Source organism: Rhineura floridana, chromosome 4 (genome assembly GCF_030035675.1).
Source record: "Rhineura floridana isolate rRhiFlo1 chromosome 4, rRhiFlo1.hap2, whole genome shotgun sequence".
NCBI classification, from domain to species: Eukaryota; Metazoa; Chordata; class Lepidosauria; order Squamata; family Rhineuridae; genus Rhineura; species Rhineura floridana.
Window position 1 is genome coordinate 166,151,259 of NC_084483.1, and position 25,571 is coordinate 166,176,829.

The following is a 25,571-nucleotide window of genomic DNA, read 5'->3' on the forward strand; positions in this document are numbered from 1 at the left end:
TAACGCTATACCAGAATAATGAAAAGGAGCTCCAAAAGAAAAACCAAAATACTGTTTTTACCACAGACAGACAAAACACACAACAGTACAACAATCCGAACTCCCTTTCTTCTTACTACCTAGCACCCTGCCCCCATGTTGCTACAACCTCTCTGTTTGCCGGAGATGTCTGAAACTAAACCTAGGAACACAGACAAGTGACATACACCTTAACATCTTGATTAACCACTATCATTCTTTCCTCTCCTAACCCATTCATAACTTTAAACTTAAAAAAAATCAAAGGATCCTGTTACCTCTCCTATGCCCAGAGCAGGCAGTTGAATACAGCTGAAGCCATGCGGGCTCTGATCCAAAACCAGGAAGGAATCTGGTCTCAAGGTTTTACACCCAGTGTCCCTGCAGCCTTTCAGGCGTTATGCTATGTGTGGGAGCTCTGATGTTCCTCAAAAACCTCCCTTCCTCTATCTCTCCTGCCAAGGAGGGCATGAAAGTCTGGTGATGTTATGCATATGTGTGTGTTCTGGAAACTAAGGCTGCTCCTGACAAATAGGGCAAATCACAAGTTTGCTAAAGCTACTAAAGAGACAGATTAAATACTTCATGAGAAGGCACAGTCTGTATTTAGATTTTACACAGACAAAGTTCCAAAACATTGGGGGCTGAATTTGAGGTGACGGAGTTTAAACTAGTGGCTTTGCCTGAAAGACTAGGGCTTAATTTCCAATTTCTTCCCCTCATTAATTTTACATTGAACCCGCGCCTTTATCAGCGCATATTCTTGTGGGGGGGTCTGGGCAGATGGCTCTTTCTAACCCTATGCATGCCACCACAAAGTTGTTTCGCCTGGCAGCATCTTAAAGAGGGTAGCTTCCAACTGCCGAGCCTTAGAGAAGTTAAACGTTCCTCCCAGTGGCCAATCAATACCCAGCTCCACCCATGCTTCATTACAAAACATTGACAACTGCTCTTTATTCGGGACCGGCCCTCCAGAAGAGACAACACTTTTCTTAAACTCAGAGAAATTTTGCAAAATACATTCAAGGGGGGTCATTTTCCAATCGCCCTTTTTCTTCTGACTCTTTCCAAACCCTTTCTTCTCTTCCTTCTGCCCTATCTTGTCTGTCTTTCTCTGTTTTGAAGCACTCGGCCCCATCTCTCCTGTGTCCAGTCCTCTCTGCCCCTTGCAGATGACTTTCGACTCCGGGGGTAGCCTCCTGTCTACCAGGGGAAGTGTCTGAGACAAAACAATAGACAGATAACGTTCCGATGCACCCTTCCCCTCTCCCGTGTTCAGACGGCACTTGGGTAGCCTCTCTGTCTAGCCTCTGTCTACCAGGGAGATGCCTGATACGGAACAACGGACAAATGACGTACAACACTCGCTTCCCGGTTTTCGCGGCCCTTCTCCTCGCGGAGGTAGGGAAACGCGCTACTCACGGTCCTCACTCGCTTCAGGGTAAACTGCTGCAGATAAGCCCTGTCTCATGCACACACTTTCACACACCACTCTCTTCACAGTTAGGCCCAATGGGCTCCTTACCCCTGCCAAACAAAGACGTTGGAACGTTCAAACCCCTGCTCCACTCCAATCTTGTTTCAATTTAAAAAGGGAATCATCCCAGCAATACCTCGTCGCCCTGATCCGCTCTCACAGGCTTGGGCAGGCTGAAAATAGCCTGGTGTGCACTTTCCCAACCCCTTGTGGACCACGTCCAAGGCAAAGAGGAACGCTAAAGAAATGATGTCCCATCTGGGGTGCCAATTTGTTATAAACAAAACGCCCTAGCCCCCTTTTGAGGTCTAGTGGCTTGGGTTCGCTTCAAAATACTTACTCAATAGAGCTCAAGAACGAACGAAACAAGATGGAGAATGGAGAATATTTATTTCTAACACGTGCACATGGAGAAGTAGCAAGCTAGTTCTGACTCAGCTAGGCACAACCAAGTCTTTTATCAACTTTGTTTTACTAATTATTCATGCATCAATATAATCATAATTACATCACTTTAATCCCTGCCCATCTTCTTCTGGTAACGTCCCCTCGCTTCCATATCCATATATGGAACTTGTTTTTCACACTATTCCACCTTGAATGTTGCAACAATATTTGATACTTTTCTTCAATGCAGGTGGACATTGCAACTAAAGCCTGAGACCTTATTTTTGCAAACGCAGCTTTAAACAAACAATGAAAATGCAAGTTAGCAAATTAGCATTTCTTCTAACACACACACAAGTAAATTAACTGTCAGCATTTTAGCACACAAGCAAGTCATGCTGTGCTACAGTTTCAAACAGGCCCAACACTTTTTACTTTAAGCAAACAAATAAGCAAAATACATTTGTTTAATTCAAACAAATAAAGTCCATTGTCACAAAATCTTGTTTCTCCGAAGCTTGGCTTGTTTTCCAGCTGACCTTGTCCTTTTGTGTTGGGTGGGGTGGTCAAACAAGTCATCGTTAAGCAAGGCTGCTGGGTACAGATGTAATCCAAACCATAGTTAAGACAAGATTCATAAGCTAACAAACATGGCTTCATATAATGGTTTGTTGTTGGAAACCAAACCATGATTAGTCTTCAGGGCTGGGTTTACCTATTCAAACAAGCCATACTTTGTCTAACAAATAATGGTTTGGTGTTAAGTATGAACCAGGGCAATGTTTTGGAAGATTGAAACACTCCCCTGTTGGTTTATATTAACAATTTTTAATGTTTCCTGTTTGTTCGTTTATCCTCGTGTAGAGACTAGACTGTTATGACATATTGGGAACCACCCCAGGATTCCTATGATGTGATCAAGGGCAGCCCATAGATTTGGTAAATAAATAAATCTGGCTAATGGAAATGGTTTTATGGCATTGTTGACAGACTGTGGCATGTATCACATTAGATGTGCACAAAGCCTCTGATGGTGTTGCTCCACTCAATATGGGGACCAGAAGTGGCTTGCCCAGTGGGGCAGAACTGCAGTGTTAGCTTTCTGGTGGGTGTGTTGCTGTGCTTACTGGGAGGGACAATGTGATGGGAAGGCTGGCACAGTGTGGGCACAGAATCAGTGTGAGCGCCAGCGAGCTGTCATTGCTAGAACCTGGAAGGACTTGTAAGGTCTCAGTTTGGAAGTTTGGTACTCTAAGATCTGGCAGACAGTGCTTTTAGATAAATTGATGGACAGGAGGAAATTAGCAGCAGGGCAAAAAAAGAATGACTAATTTGTTCTCATTTGGTGTGATTTGATTAGATATACGACTGAACATCATAAGCCTCCTCTTTCACAGTATACTCTTCTCTGGCTTGTGTAACTATACCTTTCATTCCTGTGGAAGGGAAGGAATATAGAATATGAAATGTGGCGGGTCTTTAGATTGCTATACTTTTCCTGCTGTTTGGTCCCCTCACTGTACAATACTTTGCTTTAATATATCCATGAACAGGCTGGTTGCTTGAGAATTATGCTGACTTGAGCTTGAATTCTGGGGAGATTTGCTTTGTTTTATTTTGTCTATGATGATTTGTGAGCAAAGTCATTGTATCAGTTTTATTAAGATAAAAGAAAAGTTGAGGGGAAAAAATATTGGCTCAGCTACTTCACCCACACCCTGCCAACCACTCTGAGGTCTCACCTCTCTCTTTCCCAGTAAGCACAGTGACATACCTGCCAGGAAGTTAGCATTGCTTCTCTGCCCAAGTGGGCAAGCCACTTCTGATGGGGACAAATTTGGCAAACTAATTTGTTTGTAGTAGCTTTTTATTGGGTCTGCATTCTGATCAAAGAAAGTCCATATACATTTTTTCAGTAATACTTACAAAAGTCATGGGGGAAAGGCCAATATTGTTATCCCAGAATCACAGGTGCAGGCTGAGGCTAAAGAGATGATTTGTGTAAGACCGTGCACAGGATGAACTGAAAATTTAAATGAAACCTTTAGCTTAGAGGTCCTGCTTTTAACCATTACACCATATCAGCCATGCATATATTGGTTTTTAATTGTTTTAATCTATAGACTGGTTCTGTTTTTATTAGTATGTGTGTGCGGCTAACAGTTCTATTCTTACTGTTGCTCCCTATCCATTCTGTGTGATCCTGCACACAGATAAGGGAATATAGAAACTTTTTAAATGGAAAGGAAATAATTTTTTCATTAGGTATTGTAAGATTCCATTCATTTGAATTAAACTGGTCCTGTAAAAGGCTGTCATGAACTTCTTAGTACAAAGGTCACCATCCTTTTTGGGACAAGCTGTGGGCACATTTGGAATTTTGAGAAAGTGACAAGAGTGCCAGCTACAAAATGGCTCCTGTGGGGACATGTAGCATAACATAAATGGCTGCCATGAGGCATGTGGCATATCATAAAATGGCTGTCACATATAAAAGAGCAGAAAAATAAACAAGAGCACAAAATGGTATGAGCTTGTCCCCTCCATGAGGGAAAAAGGCACCTACATCAGTCACCACTGCACTCGCTCACAGAGAGAAGCTCTTTTTTGCACCTCTGTTTTCTTCAGAATGGAAGATGGGATGAGTGCCCAGTCCTGGCATCCAATGAAATGTGTGCATATTTAAGGTGACCTGTTCCATGTAGGAGAGACTGATCCCTTATAAACAGGAACTAGGCAGGAAGAGCAGTCTCTTGTGGATTTGGGGGGGGGATATTAATGATACTTTTCACGAGTGCCATAGAAGGTTCTGGTGGGCACATTGGCATTTGAGGGTGTCAGGTTAGTAACCCCTTTCTTAGGAAGTAGTGGGCAAAACAATAAATAAGAGAACTTGCAGAGAAGAATGACTGGGGAAACTGCTAAGTGTGAACAGGAAACATGTTTAAGAGAGCAGATGCTAGCTAAGAAATCATGTGTGTACATTGAAAGCTTTCTTCCTGTCTGTTTCAGTCTAATTCACCCTTGAAATGGCTAATAACTCAAATCGCTGCTGACCTTGGCAGTTGAAGAAGAGGACAACAACCTATTTGTGAACAGTTTCTCCTGCAGAAACTGTTTGGCATTCTTTCACCATTGACTTTTGCAGTCTCTTTTGTTTCCAAGCAAACACAGTGATTACAAACAATGGATGGGTAATTTAGAGTTTGTGCTTGAGTTTTGTTGCTTAGAACCCCAGTGCACTTTGCATTAGGCCACCTCATCTTTCTTTCTGTTTTAAAAAAGAGATATTAGTATAACATTTTGCTTTGTATATAAATGATAGTCTGTCTTTTGGACCGTACATAAATGTGCTCCTTGTCCTGAAGCATAAATCAATGTGGATACACAGCTGCCTCATCTTTTACATGAGCAGTTTTCAAGAATTGGAAGTGGCAGCTTCAAGTGCATCAGTACTAGGAAGCAAAGCCTCCTCTGCATGGAATAACCCTTTCTATTAGTGAGTTACAGTGAATCAGCAGCTAAATATGCTAGGGTCTGTGGGTGTACCTTATTGCCTCCTTGCTGTCTCAATGTAGTAGGTCTTGTTATTGTTGTTTATAATTAACTGAAGTAACATTGAGGGAGCAGAACTTGCATGAATTCTCTGCAGAAGTATCACAATATAATCTAATTGCACAAAAGCTCAGGTGTGGCATTTCAGACCATAATTCACATTGATTCACTACATCCCACAGTAATGTAAACTATAGATTACTTACAGGATAGAATAATAATATTAAAATTTGTGGAGAGATGGTAGATTCCTTTAGGTGTATTGATGTTACTTAAATTTAGTTCTTCCGCTATATATCTAATGTATAGGACACATAGGATGCTGGGTTAGATATGGTCTTGGCATGCATGCATGCCGGTTTGTCCATCTGTTTCATTCCCACAGTGCAAAACTAACATGGCATTTGCTCTTAATCTCTTCTGTTTTAGTTCCTTATTTTCTGACCTGCCATTGTACAAAATACCTACATAGTAGTAGCTGGGGGAAGAGGTGTGGGAAACCATTCCCATCTTCCAGCTCTGTTTGAAATCCATTTGAAGAGTTGCAATTGTAAGATTCTTGAGTATTTTCTCTTATAAATAAACTGTAATGTTGGCAGGAGGAGGAAGAGTGTGTTATCTGTCTTGGAGAAGCCCATCCCTCTCTCCAGCCAGATGGCTAGGGACATAGGGAGCTACCTAATACCAGGTCAGACTGTTTGTCCATCTACCCCAGTTTTTCTACTCAGTCTGGCAGCAGTTCTCCAGTGTCTCAAGCAGAGGTCTTGCACATAACCTGCTGCCTGATCCTTTTAATTGGAGATTGAACCTTGGACCTTGTAAATGTGAAGTATGTGCGCTGCCACTTAACTGCAGCTCTTCTACTGTTATTACTCTGACTCTGAGCAACAGCCAGGACTGTTATATAGAGGTGGAAGAACCAGCTGGATTAGGAATATCATTGGTGCAAACCATGAAGGTGCTCAACCCAGGCCCCAACATTGAGCTAGAGCTTGTCAGCGAAAGCGTCTTGAGTCACAGCCACAGCTAGACTCAAGCCACAGCTAGAACCCCCATAGAAAGCACCCTGAGCTATATTCCTCTGAGGAAATGGTCCCCTTCATGCTCAATCCTGTCTACTCACCAATTTAACAAGGCAGTAGTTGACTTAAGTGATAGAGTGCTAACCTCCAAGCCAGAAGACCGCTCCTTTAAGACTTTGTGCAAGAAGTGGAGAGTCTATGTTCTGTGGAGCTCAAGAGCTTGTCCCAGCAAGTTCTCTGCTTGGAGCTATTCAAGGTCCTGCAACTGTAGCCTGTCCTTATCTGCCTGTCTAATTCACCCTTTGGCATCTGTTGTCCCTCAGAGGCTCTTCCTGCTCATGGGAAGGACAGGTTATCCCTAGCTGTTAATAGCCTTTAAAAATGATTTCTGAATTCTTTTTACTGAATTTGCCTGCTCTTCTCACATGCCTACTGATCATAATACAGTTGAAACATTTTGTACAGTCACATTTTATAGTGATACTATAGAACTGCAAACAGTAGCAGTGTTTCAGGATTTAAGGCAAAAATTAAATATTGATGTCTATAATAGGTTAGTGGCATTTAGGCAGTTGAACTGAATTAAAATCTTGTGAAACAGAATTTCTTTTCTGTAATTATCTATTTGGTGGATGATCAAAGAGTTAATGTAAAGAAATGGAAGAAGTGGATAGGCGATTATGCTGTACCACTCAATATACTGCTTATTTATTGTGTTGATTGTTAATTTACTCTATAATAAGAAAACCAGGGGGATATCACTGTGATGGCCATATGTTCTGATGAATACATTGGATAAGGTGTTTACACTGACTGAGCATAGATAAGCTACTCTGTACTCTTCATAATTCTCCAGAGCTGCATTTACACTGACAAAAGATGCATTATTGAACTATTATATCATCATTAATAATTTATAAAGCACTTTCAGGGTTGCAATGTGCATTACAATATTTCATCCTTGCAACAACCCTGTGAGGCAACAGAGTTCCTCTTCTACAGATGGGAATCTGAAGTTGATGCTAGGTTGTTCAAGGCCATCTAGTATGATCAGGACTTGCCTAGGGTTGCCTGGTCTTGGTGGTTGGATCTTAAGTCCCAGGCTGCTAGCTTTCTTATGGTGCCCTGGAGAACAGTGAAGAATCCAGCTGTGTGTGGGGTGGCAGTATCACACAGGCAGACTATTTTCTGATTATGTTGAGAGCTTTCGCTGTTTTCTCATGTCCATCAGACAACCCCCCCACCGAGGAGCAGTGCATTGCCATGATCTTACCTAACTTGCCATGTACAGTTCTTGTCCCCCAACAGTTGCTACTAAGCTCCACTTCCTGATGAACAAGCTCATTACCCTTTAGCTCCCAGGTTTTGCTCCCTCTCATGGCTGGAATGCTGGAACCCCATAGCTTAGCAGAATTTGGAGCCCAGGTTTCTCAAATCCACCTACAACACTTTTAAAATTAGGTCATGTTTTATCATGTTTAGACCAGGGAGTTTCATGTTTTGTCATGACTGCAATGATTAGACGTTTTTGTCATTAAGATTACATTGGGAGTGGGGGCAGATGAATCCTTAATTCCCAAGGGTTTTACATCTCAAGGACTACTCAAACTTGAAATCATAGAGTTAAAGAAGTCAAAACATTGCCAAGTTCTGTCATGAAGCAAGGCCATCTGTATAGCAGGCCGCACAGGTAAACAGCAGTTATATTAAAGAAAGTGCCTGCAGAGGAAATAGTTTAAGAAGCTAGGCTAGGTATGCTTGCTCTGCCTGCAAAGGATAGAGAGCTCAACTGCTCTTTGTATTTGCAGCAAAGGTCTGTGGTGACTGCCAGTTTCTTCTCTCCACCAGAAATGAGTGTGTGTCTCTGTGAGAGTGAGAGAGAGTGCACATGCACAGGGCTGGTTCTAAAGGGCGGCCAGGTGGGACACTGGCTTGAGGGCCCCTGGGCTACAGGGGCCCCTGAGGGGCCCCTCCGCTCCCCTTCCACGATCCGCAGCAGCAGCCGCGGATCGCAGGTGGAACTTCCGAGCCGCCCGCCATCCCCTCACTTCACCTACTTTTCTCTGCTGTTTTTTGCAGCTGCACACACTGTGCGCGCAGGGTTGCCATCAATCAAGATGGCAGCCAAGGTTTCCCTAAAGGACTGAAGCCTCTGCTGCCATCTTGGCTGATGGCAGCAATGCATGATAGAGCCTTAAGAAAAATAGTCCCCATTGGTGCCAGTGGAGACTCTTTTTTCCCTATGGCTTCCAGCCTTACATTGGGGAGGGGGGCAATCTCCTTTAGAATCTTGATGGGGGACAAAGCAGCTTTTGTTGGGACTTTAAGGTCTTTCCACAATTAGGACAATAGAAAAGGAGTAAAATATTTGGCAAAACGAAAATAAGGCAAACTAAGAAAAATTGTTAAATGTATAATTTTTTTATGCATAATACAGCCAAAATCATCCTACAACTCAGTTTGAAAACGGGGACTTGACAGCAATATTCATGATCCCAATTATACTTTGTTCACACTGAAAAACTCACAAGAATCTCTTCCGCATCACTGTAGCTGTACCAATGGCTAGATCATGTAACCTATGACTTTCACATAACTCAGAGAGAAGACCATAGCTTAGTGGTAGAGCATCTGCTTTGCATGAAGAAAGTCCCAGGTTCAATTCCTGGCCATGTCCACGTAGGGCTGGCAATGTTCCCTGTCTGAAACCCTGGAGAGCTGCACTATTGTCAGTGTAGACAATACTGAGCTAGATGAACCAATGGTCTGACTCTGTATGATACAGCTTCCCATGTTTCTCCGCATAAATGGGTCTCCAGTTATTATGTATCTGGGAACTTGCCCCACAGAAAAACCCATCATGTCCGTTCAGTAATTAATATGTTGTCTAATATTTTTAGATAATAAGGATTCTGTTTGTTTATTAAAGTATTTATAAGCCACACAATAAAATTTTAAAACCAATAAAAAAGCATCAATAAATACTGCATTGGTTGGGGGGGGGAATCATTTTAAAAGGCTTGTCTAAAAAGATCAGTTTTCAAAAGATGCCTGAAAGAAAGGAGGGATGGTTCCTGCCAACCTCTGTTGGTAGGGAGTTCCACAGGGAAGGCCTGTCACACTAAAGGTTTGGTCCCTGGTGGAGGCCAACTGAACCTCAGGGCCATGGAGAACCACCAAAAGTGCCCCATCAGAAGATTTCAGTGATCAAGATGGAACTTCATTGATAAGATGGAAAAAAACAAAACAAAACAAAAACATAGGGAATCAGGCAGTGCTTAAGGTCCTTTGGGTCCAAGCTATTTAGAACTTTGTGATTAACACAAGTACCTTGAACCTGGCTCAGTAGCAAATTGGCAACCAGTGCAGCTCTTTCAGCAGTGGGGTAACATTGCCAGTAATCTGCTCCTGTAAGCTATCTGACCGCTGCATTCTGCACTAGTTACAGCTTTTGGACCCACATAAAGTGTGTTACAGGAATCAAGCCTTGTTTGTCCTGTAATGTTTTTGTAAGTGACATCAAGAGCCTCTTGAGTATATAAAGCAGGATATAAATCCCTTAAATAAATACATGTTATATATAAGTCCAAGGTCATTTGGCAACAGATAAGATGCTGACATGTTTCAGTGCAAGAGATGGGGCCCATTCTCCCTGAATAAATATAGGACTCATGACCATAGAGTTTCTAATTCTCTTGTCTTTGCACTTGGGATGTGACCTTGAATGGCAAGTTTCAGCTCCTAGCACATGTCCAACAGTAGAGTTAAAACATCCTGAAAATAAGAATGGACCCTCTTCTCCCTTGAGAGTGGTTCAAGCAGCCATTTGATCACACAAGCTAGCAACTGAAATACAACCATAAGGAGACTTAAAGGCTTATCTCCTTATGTTTTGATGTTACAGTGCCGGATGTTGTAAGTTTGCATGCAGTGATTTCAGATGGCAAAGATTTTGGCTTATTACTACACAACGAACATTCAGTCGAAAAGCATACTTTTGTAAATGTCTGTCTACAATAAATTAAAAGCAGACCAAGATATCAAGTTAAATGTTTCCTAATGTCATGTCTCTCAAAGTAATTACATCCAATTCTGATGTAATTACTCTGGAGGAATTCTGATGTAATTACTTTGACATCTTATCTGTGGCAACGTCAGTGTTTACTACTTTATGTTCATTTTGTACATGCCTGTCTTGGGCCAAGAGTGATGCAATGAACAAGGTAGCAGCAAGAAAGGGAGAAAGTGCATGCTTTACCATTCAACTGTTTGTCTCTAGGGACATATGAAGAGAGTTGCTTTATGCAGCAGAGTTCATTGGAGATATAAAGGAATATCGTAGAGAGTAATGTTTATCTTAAACAAAATAAACTCATTTTATTAAGAAAGTACACATGGATAGGAGAGCCTAATTATCTACACTAGCCGAATTCAAAAGGGAGAGAGAGAGAGAAGGAACTGGAAGTGATGATAGCCCTGAGAATATCAGTCTAACCAATCAGAAGCATGCTTAAACTTGAGAAAAGTAACAAGGAGAGAATTCAAGCAGGGGTCCTTTCAACTGACTGACTATATCTATTGGCCTTAATGGTCAGTAGATTCAGAGCACACAGCTAGAGAATGCATTGATTGAAGTGAAACTTCCAACACTATATGCTTTATATTCTCCCATACCCTAGATGAACAGGCAAGGGGCCAACTGAATATCTAAATTATGGATACCTGATGGAACTATTTGCAACATTGCAATGCCAAAATGGAATTGAGGAAACTGATGTCTTATGCTAAAAATGACAGAAAAGGGGCAGAAAAGCCCTTTCCTCTGATACCTAGCACTCAGAACTGATACAGTAAACTATTTATTTATTTATTCTTGGATTTATTAGTCGCCCATCTGGCTGGTTACCCAGCCACTCTGGGCGACGTACAAAACAGAATAATACATTAGACATTAAGCATACCATAAGCATTAAAATATTAAAATCAGAGCTTGGAAAAGTTACTTTTTTGAACTACAACTCCCATCAGCCGCAGCCAGTGCAATGCTGGCTGGGGCTGATGGGAGTTGTAGTTCAAAAAAAGTAACTTTTCCAAGCTCTGAAACATACAGTAAAAGTATCAACCCATCCCAAAAGCCTGCCTGAAGAGCCAGGCCTTTAAAGTCCAGCGGAAGCTCATCATAGAAGGGGCATGTCTAGAAACAGATTTACTACCTCTTTTGCTTTTTGAGTCTGGATCAGGGGGAGATCAGCTAGGTCACCTCTAAGACTGACAGATTGCTTTTGCAAGCTACAGACCTTAACTGAACCCCAGTTCTATTCTCAGTGAAATGGGCTTAAAGGTGCTATGTCTCTGGAGCGTTTTGCTCCTGTAGTACACTTACACTTCTCAGGTAGATTGATGCCTACAGCAAGAATTTACAGAAAATGTGGGCCTTTGGTAATTGGTACGTAGATCCTCTGGAAGGCTTGAGCTGCTCACTCAAGGGTAGGGATGGGGAAGAAATTAGTTTGGTTTACATTTTAATGTGAATCTACCTAATTCACACTTCCTAAACCAGTATGTGAACCAAAACACAGCTGTCCTTTCAAATTCATACTTCTCCAAACTTTGCAGAGAACTGGGGAGGAAATGGAGAGGACTGAATTTAAGTTTGGAAAAATAAGAAAATGCGAGAAAATGAAACGGACAGATTTTTCCATCCCTACTCAAGTGGTCTGCATTACTGATTTCAGGATCTGGGTTTGATAGCAGATTGTCTTCCATAATCTTGTTCTTTTGTATTGGAATGATGCATTTTCCTTGAGAAATGCGAGTTCCTACATTGTCTGGGTCATGGGGCAGAAAATAATCTCTTTATAAAATTATATAGCACCATCAATGGGAAGTGTAGGCAGAGAATGAATATGCTACTGTTTCAATTACTTGTACTTAGGCTTGGTTATGGCCTTAATTACAATACAGCAGCATTTGCCAACCTGGCTCCCTCCAGATGTTTTAAACTACAACTCCCATTGTATCAGCATAGCATGGCTTTGTTGGCTGGGTCTTATGGAAGTTGTGTAGTCTATAACACCTGGAGAGCTCCAGGTTGGCAAAGGCTGCAGAACAGGCACAGACATAATAAATAAATGTTCATATTGCAACAAGGGTGTCCACATAACTTTATGAGTTGTGCCAGTATTACCAACCTTGTTCTTGTGAACAAGAACTCAGTTAAGTGTTGTGAATGGTATACAAAATTTGGTAGATATATTTAATTAACATTTGGGCTTTTTTAAAATGGTGTGCTGTTACTGAGATGTCATTAGAAATGGTTCTTCAACTTGTTGCCCACGTTACTCAGGAATGTTAACTGACAGCAAAAGGAGGAGGGAAGAAAAATGGCTGCTTCAGATTTTGTAGAATTCAGTATTTGAATATCCTGATGACAGCAACTTACACAGTTATCTATGTAATATCCTCCAGCAGCAGTACATGGTTTCAGTATTAGCATTTCATTCTGCATTGTGACTTTCCAACAGGACCATATTTATCTAGGCGCAAATAGGACTACATTGAAGGATATAGCTCATACCCTTACACTATTCTCATGTTTTCTGTTACTAAAACAGATGGTGTAGTTGGACTATTTGGAGCTTAGTTTAGTTTTTTTGAAATGAAATGTAAGTTTGCTTCTTATTTTGGTTAGCTGTTTAATGATCAGTCCTCAAGAATACTACTTTGTTAGGCGCATGCAATGCATGCTTTTATGCAGTGATTAAAATTAAAGTTCTGAGATTGTTTGAAGGTACGAAAACAAATCGAATGCTTCTAAGCTAGTAGTGAGTGCAAAATGCATGTAATTTCTATTGCTTTTGTGAGCATTTTGAAACAATTATTGCTGAACTAGATTATGCATATGTATAAAAGTGGCTTTTGCTTCTTCAGTACACATAACTGTTCATGCATTGATACTATTGAATTAGATTTGCCTGTTTTTTTGTTTAAGGCTGGGTTAATGGATAATAAAATTGTGGATCTTCTTATTTCTGCCCAGTGGTCATTTGATGATCTAATGTTGAGAAAAGAGAATGCTCTAACTTAAGTACTAATTAAAAGGATGCCTGCATAGTAACAATCATGCTTTGACAGTCTAGAAATCTCAGTAAGGACAAGTTTCCTTAAAGAGTGGAATCTTAAAGGTATGGTTTTATACTGGATTTTTGCAGGTTACTTTTTTCCCACTGGAAAACCTTGGGGCGTGGGTAGTTCTACATTGTTGTCACCAGGCTTTTAGTCAAGGCTGTATGTTACAGTTCCATGAGCTTAATTATCTTGCCTCACATGCACATCCATGTCTTAGTGTTGGTATTAACTTGTGGATGTATTTGTATTTAAATTAAATATATTCAGAACATGAACTGATTCCTGAAGCTGAAGTATTAATTTGGAAGTGTCCTAAGGTTCAAGGGCAAACTATTTGGTTCTCAGGTATGTTGCAATACCCATTGATGGCCATGTCCAAAACTAAACGTCTGAGGAGTTGTAACCATGCTTCATCAAGGTAGCCCTTTGATAATCACCATTTTGCTATGGTTTGATGATATTGTATTGTACAGAACGAGAAGGTTCTTCAAAAGCATGGATCCTCTGCGCTGCTTGTGTAGACTGTTAGGCTTTCACTTTGTGACAGGTCCAGTGTGCATTGCATATACCATTGACTATCTCCCTCAGAAAATCTGATGTTGCATGGACAAAGTGCCTAAAACCTGGTGAACACAAAATGGCTTACATGTGGGGATAGCTGCCATAGGGAGCAATGGAAAATAACCTCAGTACCATGTGCATCCTTACTTGCATTTGGCCTTAAAAGTGTTTAGCTATTTCACACCTTATTCACGAATATACGAAGTAATTAATTGCATGTGTGAAACAGCCACATAAGATCAGAAACACAAGACAAAAATTTCACTTCATGCATCTCCTCAAAACAAAATGCTTTTCCAGTAAAATAATATTGTTTACATCAGTGATTTGAATCACTATGTCATATATATGCATGTGTGAATTGTCCTCTTGCTAATAGGAGGCTCACCCTAACAGTAGTTGATAATTATGATAATAAATAAAGTTTTTTAAGGTCTGTTGTCTGTAACCTGAAATTGCAAATATTGGAATGTTGTTGTTGTTGTCATATGCCTTCAAGTTGATTACAATTTATGGCACCCCTATGATTCAGCGACCTCCAGTAGCATCTGTTATGAACTACCCTTTTCAGATCTTGTAAGTTCAGGTCTGTGACTTCCTTCATGAAATCAGTCCATCTCTCGTTTGGCCTTCCTCTTTTTCTACTCTCTTCTGTTTTCCCCAGCATTATTGTCTTTTCTAGTGAATCATGTCTTATCATTATGTGTCCAAATATGATAACCTCAGTCTCATCATTTTAGCTTCTAGTGATAGTTCTGGTTTAATTTGTTCTGACACTCAATTGTTTGCCTTTTTCACAGTTCATGGTATGCGCAAAGCTCTCCTCCAACACCACATTTCAAATGAGGTTTTTTTCGTATCCACTTTTTTCACTGTTCAACCTTCACATCAATGCATAGAGATCGGGAATACCATGGTCTGAATGATCCTGACTTTACTGTTCAATGATACATCTTTGCATTTGAGGACCTTTTCTAGTTCTCTCATAGCTGCCCTCCCCAGTCCTAGCCTTCTTCTGATTTCTTGACTATTGTCTCCATTTGGGTTAATGACTGTGCCAAAGTATTGATAATCCTTGACAAGTTCAATGTCCTCATTGTCAACTTTAAAGTTACATAAATCTTCTGTTGTCATTACTTCAGTCTTCTTGACATTCAGCTGTACTCCTGCTTTTGTGCTTTCCTCTTTAACTTTCATCAGCATTTGTTTCAAATCATTATTGGTTTCGCTAGTAGTTTGGTATTGTCTGCATATCTTAAATTACTGATATTTCTCCCTCCAATTTTCACACCTCTTTCATCTTGGTCCAATCCTGCTTTCCGTATGGTATGTTCTGCATATAGATTAAACAAATAGGGTGATAAAATACACACCCTTTCCGACTAGGAACCAATTGGTTTCTCCATATTTATTTATTATTTGATTTATTGTTTGATTTATATCCTGTCCTTACAGTAGCCTCTTGTCCAGAGTATAGGTTGTGCATCAGGACAATCAGATGCTGTGGCAGCCCCATTCCATAGTTTATCTTGATTTACACAGTCAAAGACTTTGCTGTAATCTATAAAGCACAGGGTGATTTCCTTCTGAAATTCCTTGGTCTGTTCCATTATCAAAAGCATGTTTGCGATATGATCTCTGGTACCTCTTCCCTTTCTAAATCCAGTTTGGATATCTGGCACTTCTTGCTCTATATATGGTAAGAGCCTTTGTGGTAGTATCTTGGGCATTACTTTACTTTCATGGGATATTAAGGCAATAGTTTGATAATTACTGCATTCCCTGGGATCCCCTTTCGTTGGAATTGGGATGTATATTGAATGCTTCCAGTCTGTGGGCCATTGTTTACTTTTCCATATTTCTTGACAATTTTTTGTCAAAATTTGGACAGATTCAGTCTCAGTACTTATAGCAATTCTACTACAGGTGGTATGCCATCTGTTCCTGTTGATTTGTTTCTTCCAAGTATTTTAAGAGCAGCTTTCACCTCATATTCTAAAATTTCTGGTTCTTCATCATACAGTTCCTCCATGAATGAATCTGTCATCCTTGCATCTCTTTTATAGAGTTCTTCAGTGTATTGCTTCCATCTTCCTTTTATTTCATCTTGGTCAGTCAGTGTGTTCCCCTGTTGATTTTTCAACATCCCTATTCTTGGCTTAAATTTCCCTTTAATTTCTCTAATCTTTTGAAATAGGGCTCTTGTTCTTCCTTTTTTGTTGTCCTCTTCTATTTCTATACAATAACTGTTGTAATAGTTCTCTTTGTCCCTACGTACTAGTCGCTGTATTGTTGCATTTAGGGTTCTAACCGTGTTTCTATCTCCTTTTGCTTTTGCTTTCCTTCTCTCTTTAACCATTTTAAGAGTTTCTTCAGACATCCACTGAGGTCTTTCTCTCTTTTTAACTAGAGGTATTTTTTTTGCATTCTTCCCTGATAATGTGTCAGATTTCAATCTATAGTTCTTCTGGTTCTCTGTCAACTAAGTTTGAAGCCTCAAATCTGTTCCTTATTTGATCTTTATATTCTTCTGCGATGTTTTTTAAATTGTATTTTGGCATTATGATTGCTTTGTTCTTCTTCTTTAGCTTTACTCTGAAAACCTCTGAAGCTTTACTCTGAAAACCCCCTCTGGGATGTACACCTTAATGTGGTGAGGGGGTTTGAGAGTGTCAGAGAAGTTGAGAGCAATTAGCAAGGTCACTCAAGGTGGAATGGTCAAAGCCGAGACACCAGACTAAGATGCATCCAGACTCAGAGGAAGGCAACCTCTGAATACCTCTTACCATGAAAACCGTATGAATAGACTATCCAAAATATTGGAATAGTCTGTGCTAATACATGTAAATAAACATATAACGTGTACATTCTTAAATTAGATCTGTTGTTGTAAGTTTATGTTGTCTAACAGAATGTAACTATTAGAAGTCTTGATCATTGCCATGTCAGTGACATTAGAGTTTTAAGCAGCCTTCTTCAGTAATTGTGGAGTGCAACTTGTATGTTTATCTCAATTTCATTTTATAAATTATTTTCATGTGCCTGTTATATTCATATTCTTTCACATGCACACACACACACACACACAACACACACACACACGAGATAATGTTTATGAAGTTCTGCTAAAGCCTTTGGTTGATAAAGGCAGAAGAATTTAAGGTGTCAGAAGGTAGCAGGGAAGCAAAATTCAAGTACCTTATACTCTGCATCACTGAGTCATCAGACTGGTTGGCCTGACCCTTTCTGCTCCATGACACCCCTTGATAATGGTAGGAGGGGAGATTGCAGCCTGTCAGCCCAGAGGAATCTGGAGACTTGGGAAGTTAATAGGGGCCTTGTTTGCTTTATATAAGATCTGTCCTAGACCATGCTTCCCAATCTGAACAACTCACCTGAGAGAAAAGGTGCTTAACAGGCTCTTGCCTTGTCTCCTTCTCTGGCTGCTTCAGAACATGACCACCAGCCCTTCTTTCACAATGTCATCTTCTTCTAGATCTCTTGGATCCTTGACTGAACGGCCCACCACCCTGTTTGGATCATGTTGCTTGCCAGAGACCTTGCTGGGTCCTGGCAAAGAGTAAGAAACCCTGTATCTACACAGACTTTGTAGCCCCTTTCCTTGCAAAAGCATACAAACGAAATTGAATGTAGCAATGAGAGAGAGAGATCTTTCTCTTTGTGGCTTGATTTTCAGTGAGAACCTGTTGTGTGTGTTGACCATAGCTATGTAGAGATTTGGGCAACTGAAGAAGAAAAATTCTTATACTCCTTTTCTTGTTTGAATCATTGACTTGAGCAAATGGCACGGTATGCTTCTCTTTTCCAAAAACCTCTGTTAAAGTACAACGTGCTCTGAATTAACAAGTGTTTTCATGTGGAACACTGTTAGTTTGGCTATAATCCTTATTTTCTCCTTGTCGCTTTAATGATTTATCCTTCTATTAGATTTCATAGGCTAGTGTGCTTCCACTGATCACTAGCGCCTTAGTGCCTAATGCAAACAGAATCTTTTTTTAAAAAAACACCATGCTTGGAAAGGATAGTTTTGGAGTTGATGGAGGTAATCTGTAATGGATGAAAGCTCAAAATTAGAGGACTAGAACAATTTCATATGCTGAAAATTCTGATGGCATCCAGGGATCTGTAGAATGCTCAAAAGATCTCAAAGTTATTTTCAGTGGATTTTGCTTTCTTTTGTATCATGAGTTATGAGTTATGGAGAGAGCTTGGAATATTACTTTTAAAAAGTAATAAATTACAGTTACAATTATGTGGCCCAAAAAAGTAGTAATTACAATTACAGTTGCTCTGAAAGTAACTGATTACTTTACTTTTTTCTCAAAAGTAATCACTATAATTACATTTCAGATGCTTCACATCTAAGTAGCCTAAAACAACATGAAAAAATAAACACATACTGAGGTAGTAGAATAATTCTTTTTATCCATAATATAGCAATGGTGGTCTCTCCGTTGGTAAGGGATGTGGGGAGGGAGGCAGAGGCCTCAACTCAGATCTTTGTACATCAAACCAAGTGCAACCCCCCCACTCAGCCAGCAAGCATAATCTCTCTCACTTAACCACCTCCTGGACCCTGCCCTGCCCCCAGCTAAGGGACAGTCACCCAAGCAAACATTTTCCCCTGAGATGCAAAAAAGTTAAAACACTGCAAATGCAGCACAGGAGCCAAAGAGGGTGGTGGAGGCTACTCTGTGTGCCAAGTGCGCGCGCACACACACACAGTCATCTTTCACCTCCAGTTCTTTATCTCCACTCTGCTGCTGCCTCCTCCTCCTTTACCCATGTTCTTGCCCTCCAGCTCATTTTTCTCTCCACTCCATTCTTCACCAGCACCATCCATTTTTTAAACAATTGTTTTCTCCACTCCACCCCTTCTCACTCTCCACCTCTTCCCTCGTCGCCTCCTACCCACCCACAGAGCATGAGGGAAGAGCACCGCTGCACGGAAGCCCAGTTTGAGGCACATGGTTTTCATCCACGAATCAGATGAGCAGAAGACTTCCCCTGCTCCCCCCCCCAGTAATGCCCTAAAGTAATGCTGGAAACATTAGTTACTCCTCAAAAGTAATAAAATTACTCCTAGTGCTATTACAATCAAAATATAAAGGAATTACCCACTAGTTCCTCAAAAAGTAATGAATTACAAGTAATTTGTTACTTATAACTAATTACTTCCAAGCTCTGGTTATGGATCCTATATTTGTGTGGCTTTTTTTAAACCATTTTTTTGCTCTCTTTCTCCTACCTGCAACCCTCTATGCACACTGAAAATCTTCCCTAGAGAGCCAGTAGATTCTCCAGAACAGTGTAGGAGATGGCATTACAGACTGCAAGAGACAGGGAATTAGTGAAAATTTCCTTCCCATGGGTTCCTGGAGGGCATTCAGATTCTCGGGATAGTGCCTCGCCCGGCGTGACAGGCAGGGTCCTATCTTTTAATTGCCTCACCCAGGGGGAGGAGCCATCCCATCCTCCAGACCGGCCCTGCCTTTTGCGGTGGACGGTCAGAGTCTGGTTGAGCTCCTTAAGAGCCAGCCTGTCTTCTTTTGTTAGATTCCTCACCTTTCTTTCCTCTTCTTTGTCTGGCTAATCCTCTTATCCTTTCTCTTAGACTTTTTTTCCTCCCTCCCCCTTTCCTCACCAAACTCTAGAAAAGGACGGGAAGTGTGAGAACAATTAAAGGGCATAGGAGCTCCACACGAGGGAGTTAGCCGGTAGCTTGGTTTGCACCTTCTCGCCTAAAAGAAGAGGCATGGAGGAGGCGGCAACTAGTCTTTGGCAATTCGCGGTCTCTCCTTAAATCCAAGGGAGGTGCAACTGTGCGTAGGAGGGCAGCAGTGAGAGGATGGGTGCTCTGGCTTCACCGCAAAGAGTAGCAGGAAAGGTGGGAAAATAGAAAGGTGGGAAAAGCCGTGTTACGCCCCTACATCAGTTCAGGCCTCTCCTACCCCCACCATAGGATCGAAGGGCCTAGTAAAGTTCACCCGTGATGGCTAGCAGCCCCCTGGAAGGGCGTGAACACATGCAAACTAGCGAGATGGAGGAAGAGCAGTCACCATCTCTCTCCCAGCACTCGGAGCAAGCCTTGAGAGTGCGGGAGTGCCGGAGGGAGGGGGTAAGTAGCACTTGCCCCCCCTCCATTCCAAGGCAGGAAGATTACCCAAATTTTCTCAGTTGGGTCAGAGGGGTGGTGGCAGAAGAGGTTAGGCGAATTGGGACTTGTTGGTCAGGAATCAGCCCCAGGCCTTGCACTTCCTAGTTGCCCGCTCCTCAAAAGAGAAGGCATCACCCCCACAAGGGGCACAAAAAGAGGAGGCAGACAAAGTCACCCTCCCCCACACCTTCCGCCTCATCTCTCTCCTCCATATCCATTTCATCTGCCTCTTCTTCCTCACCAGTTTATAGGAGGAACCAGAAGGGCAGGCATAGGCGTAAGAGGGCCCATTCTTCCCATAGTCAGGAGGGGAGACATGGGGCCAAAAGGTGATTTAGTAATAAGGCTGCCACTGCCTTGGGGCTTCTGTCAGATTTGGGGCACTCCTCATCCTCATCAGACAGAGAGGAAGGGGAACTATCTGAGGAGGAATTGGAAGCCCCTCCCCCAAGAGCGAGACTCTTCCCAACAGAGGTTTTTCCTGTAATTCTTGCCAAAACTAGGCGGATCCTGGAATTACCTGAAGAGCAACCTAAGGAAGCTGATCCAGCTGCTTCTACTTCCTCCAAGGAGTCTAAATCAGCCTTCCCAGAAGGCTACCCCAGAATAGCTACTCTCCCTTTCCCGGTCTCTTTCCAGGAGCTGTGGTCAGCAGAGTGGGTGACTCCAGGTAAACATAAACCACTGCACAAGCTGGTTAGCAAGCATTACTCCTTTGCCCCCATGGTGATGGAACAGGTTCGAACACCAGCAGTGGACCAGCCAGTGGTTGCTCTGTCTTCCTCTGCAGTTCTTCCAACAGAGGGGGAAGGGGGGCCTAAGGATGCTTGTGATAAGAGGGTTGAGGTGGCACTGCGCAGAGACTTCGAGGTGCAAGGCTCCACTTTCAGAGCCTCAGTGGCTGCGTCAGTGTTTGCCAGAGCAAACATGATGTGGGTGGATGAGCTGGCCAGCAGAGAGGATGTTCCCAAGAGCATCAAAGATGGTCTGAAGAAGATTTCTCTGGCAGCAGCCTTCCAAGCAGATGCCACACGGGACTCCATGATGTTTAATGCCAGGGCAATGGTCTCTAGCACAGTGGCAAGATATAACATGTGGCTTCGTCATTGGGATGTGGACCCAGGATCCCAGGGGTGTCTGGCCAACTCTCCCTTCAGGGGAAAAAAAAGCTTTTTGGGGAACCACTGGAAAAGGTCCTTGTTGAAACTAGGGACAAGCAGAAGGCACTGCCAGGGGCAAAGAAGGATGAACGTAAGTCTAAACAGATTCAGTCCTTTTGGAGCTCAAAGCCTTTCTATCACCAAAACACATCATCAGGATACAAGGCTCGGTGGGGGAGACAAGATAGATACACAAGTTCCAACCAGTCAAGATCCCATCCACCTCCTCATCCCTCCTAATCTAAGTTCCAGAAGGGAATGAAGAAGAGACAGTCATCCTGACGCCAAGTTGTTGGCGCTCCAAGGAGCCATAGGGGTACGCCTGCTCAACTTCAATACAGTCTGGACCGCGACAACATCCAGTCATTGTGTCCTGGTAACAGTTCCTCAGGGTACTCCTTGGAATTTTCAGGGCGCCCCAGAGAGAGATTCATCAGGACCCTGAAGTTGACCAAGTCGGACAAACACAAGGCCTTCCTCATGGCCATACAACATCTCCTGGACATCAGCGCAGTGGAACCAGTACCAGCTCGGGAAAGGAACAGGGGAGTCTACTCAATTTTCTTTCTTGTCTTGAAAAAGAATGGACAGACAAGGGCTATTTTAGACCTCAAATGGATCAACCGGAGAATGGCCTTACAAGAAATTCAAAATGGAAACCTTGAAATCCATCTCAGAGGCCATCAACCAAAGTGATTGGATGGCTTCCATAGACCTGTCAGAGGCATACTTCTATGTCCCAAGACAACAGGAGCACAGAAAATTCCTTCATTTCTGTTATGCCAACAAGCATTACTAATACAGGGCTCTTCCATTCAGGCTGATGTCCACCCCCAGGGTTTTCACCAAGGTCCTGCTGGCACTGATGGCTCATCTGAGGACCCTGAGGGTATGGGTTCACCCATATCTCGACGATATTCTTGTCAGGGCCCCATCAAGGGACCAGTGCAGGAGGGATGTTCAGACCACTCTGTCCTGCCTTACCAGCCATGGCTTTGTGGTGAACTTTGAAAAGATCGCTCTGGAGCCCATGCAGAATATTACCCATCTGCGGATGTAAATAGACTCAGTCCAATACCACATGAGGCTCACTCAGGAGCAGGTGGCCAAGGTCCAGGAGCTCACGTTAAAGGTGACCTCATCCAGGGCGGTAGAGCTGATGGAACTGGCAAAACAAGGGGATGGTAGTAGTCTGCCAGGATCTAGTGAGCTGGGCCCATTTTCATTCTTGACCCCTGCTGCAAGCACTCATACCCTTCCAGGACCAAATTGCTCAATCCCGCGGGATGCAGGTTCCAATCAGCTCGTCTCTGCACCAAGAACTGAGGTGGTGGCAGTCTCCTCAGGGGAGTAAGCCTGGAGACACCGGAAGGAAGGTACTCATGACAGATGCCAGCTTTTACAGGCACACTTGGAGTCACACGTGGCACAGGGTGTGTGGAAGGCCAGGGAACTGGACCCAGAGCATCAACTGGCTGGAGCTCCGAGCAGTGAGACTGGCGCTACTGAAGTTTGCTCCACACATCATAGGAGCCCATGTCCTGGTGTGGACCAACAACATGGCAATGAAGGCATACATCAACCATCAAGGAGGAACGAAGTTGAGGGCCCTGGCAAAGGAAGCTTGCCTTCTGTTCCAGTGGGCAGAGTCTCACCTTGGGTCACTGAAGGCGGAACATGTAGCTGGAATACAAAACGTGATAGCAGACTGGCTGAGCAGGACATCGCTCCTGGAGGCAGAGTTGCAACTTCACCCCCAAATATTCCACCAGATCATCAGACGTTTAGGGGTCCCACAAGTGGATATTTTTGCAACATACCAGAACTCCCAACTCACAAAGTTCTTCTCATGTTTTCAGAATCCGGAGGCGCAGGGATGGGATGCTCTGACAACAGTTTGGCTGAGGGAGTTACTTTATGCCTTTCCTCCCTTTCCTCTACTGTTACAGACTGTCAGACGCATCCGATAGTTGCAGGCCGAGGTGATCTTAGTAGCACCATATTGGCTGAGGAGACCCGGGTTTCTGGAGCTTCTCCACCTGTCTGTTCAGGAACCATGGCGTCTTCCTATCAGACCAGACCTGCTGAGGCAGGGACCAGTTCTTTGTCTGCATCCACAGCTCTTTTGCTTGACTGCGTGGAGGCTGAGCTGGGTTGGCTGGAGGAGTTGGGGCTTTCGGGGGCAGTTCTAGATAATCTTCTGGCCTCTAGGAAGGCTTCCACATATAAAACCTATGGCTCCATGTGGAAAAAGTTTGTGGAGTGGTGTGGAGCCAATGTGAGGGACTCAGCCTCTAGAAAAGTGGTGGATGTACTGGGTTTCTTATAGGCAGGTTTGGACAAAGGGCTCAACTCCAATACTTTCAAACTGCAAGCGGCTGCCATTAGCAGTATCTTGGGTTGCAAAGGGGATCTTCCCTTATCCACACATCTCTTGTGTTGGCGTTTCCTTAGAGGTGTGGGGCAGAGGAATCCTCCAGTGATTCATACGTTTCCTACATGGAACCTGAACTGGGTACTCTCCGCCTTGATGGGACACCCTTTTGAGCCACTGGCTACGTGCGAGGAGACGTTCCTGACACTCAAGACAGTTTTTCTAGTGGCTATCACATCAGCGCGCAGGGTCTCAGAACTGGGGGCCCTGTCACCCGATCCACAGCTATGTATTTTTCATCAGGACAAGGTGGGCTTGGCATTCTCTGGATGTGTGCAGAGCTCTCTGTTTTTACTTAGATAGGACTTCTGGGTTCAGGAAAACAGAAGCTCTGTTCATTTCCTTTGGCTGGGTTATTAGGGGAAGGAAGGTTTCATCTTCTTCCATCTCCAGGTAGCTCAAGGAGGCAACTGTTCAGGCCTACCAGACTCTGGGGAAATCGCCACCGGGGGGACTCACAGCCCATTCACTGAGGGGGGCTTCCACTTCTACTGCCTTTAAGGAGAGTTTCCCAATTGAGGACATATGTAGAGCAGCCACATGGGCCTCACTGCATACGTTCTCCAAACACTATTAAATCGATTCCTGGGCTTCGGTGAACACAGCCTTCAGGAGGAGGGTGTTGCAAAGGATAGTTCGCGCATGACTTGCTGGCACCCGGAATCCTGCCCAGGAGGTCATTGAGCTCTGGTACATCCCGAGAATCTGAATGCCCTCCAGGAACCACTGGGGAATAAATGGAAATTCTTACCGTGAATTTCTCTTCCTAGGGGTTCCTGGAGGGCATTTCCCCACCTCTTCATTCCGCTGCCATTAGTCTACTCATGCTAGTTCCTAGTGGCTTCTGCCAGCACCCCACATGTGGGGGAGGTAGTTAGGACCTTCCTGGGGATTTCATGGCATTATCTAATCTATCTTTTTACTAATATTCTGTCATTTTTCTCTGCCTAATTCCATGGTGTTTTTGGTTTTTATGAGGGTTGAGGGGCTGTCCTTGCTCTTCCAGTCGGTCTGGAGGACGGGATGGCTCCTTCCTCTGGGTGAAGTAATTAGAAGATAGGACCCTGCCTGTTGCGCCAGGGGAGGCGCCATCCCGAGAATCTGAATGCCCTCCAGGAACCCCTGGGAAGAGAAATTCGTGGTAAGATTTTCCATTTATTCCCTTACAACTGTGTGAGCATCCAGTTCACAGAGTTTCAGCCTCCACTGGATCTGGCTCATTTCTGCAAATTGAAGGGGTCTTTCTGAACATGGAACTGCAAGCGTGAATCCAACCCACAGATTTTAACTTTTTCAGTCACCATGTGTAGAAGTTGTATTGAAGAGAGTCACCTAAGGGGATGCAGTGCATAGGACTGGCAGCTTCAGAATATACTTTTGCAGGCTGCTTAGAAAATTAGATTGCTGAAAACATGGTGTCTAGCAGAATTCATGCATTTGCCCTTTTCAGATTGTACAATTCCATTGCTGTTTTGCTGTGGTGGTTGGGTTGCATAAATTAATTCACAATAGGGGAAATGTGGTCATCTGAATCCACTTAACTGGAGGCAAATTGACATTTCAAAAGTCTGCTGTTCTCTTGTGTTTTTTTGCTTTGTAATTATCTCTAGGGCTGGAGAACTGTGTCTGTGTCCCCATGTTCTATAGCTTC

General features: G+C 43.0%; 1 protein-coding gene across 18 annotated transcripts in view; it reads left to right on the plus strand.

The window, feature by feature from the left end:
• Nucleotides 1-25,571, plus strand: part of SUSD4 (sushi domain containing 4) — a 191,277-nt gene that overhangs the window by 77,124 nt on the left and 88,582 nt on the right. The window lies entirely within an intron of this gene.